The 1,290-nt window shown below is 45.6% G+C and overlaps 1 pseudogene; it reads right to left on the reverse strand.

Annotated features, from left to right (window-relative positions):
• Positions 1-229: 229 nt before the first annotated feature.
• Positions 230-742, reverse strand: LOC116752692 (annotated as a pseudogene).
• Positions 743-1,290: the final 548 nt, after the last annotated feature.

Raw genomic sequence — 1,290 nt, forward strand, 5'->3', positions numbered from 1 at the left:
TCCTTCCTCAGCCCCCTCTCCAGATCCCTCCGTACCCTGCAGTAAGCTGTCCCCTGCAGCAGCCATCCCGGCCTCGGGGTAGCTGGGTGTTAGGGCTTTGTGCCCTCTGTAGACTCTAGCTTAACCTTGGTAGGTTTATGGGAGCCTAGAGCATCCTCTTTTTTTAAATCTGGCCTCTGGCTGGCAAGGACCATGGCTTATTTGTCCCTCTTGATCTTTAACTTGTATATCAGTATTCACTTTGATCTTCTTTCTTCTCTGTTTTTTCCCATTTGTGCCATTCTGAGAGTGCCTCATCATCCAAGCTTTCAGAAGAACTAGACAAGGGGATCTGAGCCCCATAGCCCCTCTCCCAGAGCTTTCTGGTGGCATCATCCACATCCTCTGAGGCCTGAGGGGGACGGGATGGTAGCTAGGTATGTGGTTGACTCGGATAGCTCTTCCCTTGATCTTGATTCCATTAAAATTGTCAACGGTCAAACTTGTACTCCTCTGGTCCTCATAGAAGATAAAGCAGAATCCTTTAGACTTCCCTGTCTTCCTGTCCTGCACGAGACTAATGCTAACAATCTCCTAGTACTGAGAGAATACACAGAGGCTATCTCCTTCAGTCAGTTCATAAGAAAGGCCTCCCAGGAAGATCCAGGCACTGTCCTTGTACTCGGAGTGCCATGATGCCTCAGCTATCACCATAGTACCAGCCTCACTTGTCAACCAGCTGCACTTTGGTTAACGGGTTCATCTCCCTAGTCTGGGGCACCACACAAGAGCACTCCAGCGCCTGGGCAAAGCCCACTCCTGATGGACGCAGGAGAGCACTGCTTCCGGTGAAGACCTTCAGAGCAGGTGACCCATCCCTGCCCTGCTCTCCCTACATGCTCTCAGCTGCCATTCAAGTTTCAACTTTTCATGGTACCTCATTCGCTACGAAGAAGTGTGTTACTGCTCACTAGTTTGAAAGCCCTAATCTAGTCCATTTAAAAAATAGATGATTAGGTTGAAACAAAGGCTTCCATTCTGAAAAGATGTCTGATCATAGAAGTTGTAACTTCTGTTTCATTTTTTTTCCCTTATAATAAATCCATTTGAGAGTCTACAGTGTGCTAGTTTCACTTTGGCTAAATTATTAAAAGTAAATATGTTACAAGGAAGAAACTTAGACTGAGCTTTACTTAATATGACTCATTGTATTAGAGTTCTCCAGAGAAATAGAACCAAGAGGATGTAGGTAGGTAGGTAGGTAGGTAGACAGACAGACATATATCTATGTATAAAGAGATTTACTATAAG

Source organism: Phocoena sinus, chromosome 4 (assembly GCF_008692025.1).
Source record: "Phocoena sinus isolate mPhoSin1 chromosome 4, mPhoSin1.pri, whole genome shotgun sequence".
Taxonomy (NCBI): Eukaryota; Metazoa; Chordata; class Mammalia; order Artiodactyla; family Phocoenidae; genus Phocoena; species Phocoena sinus.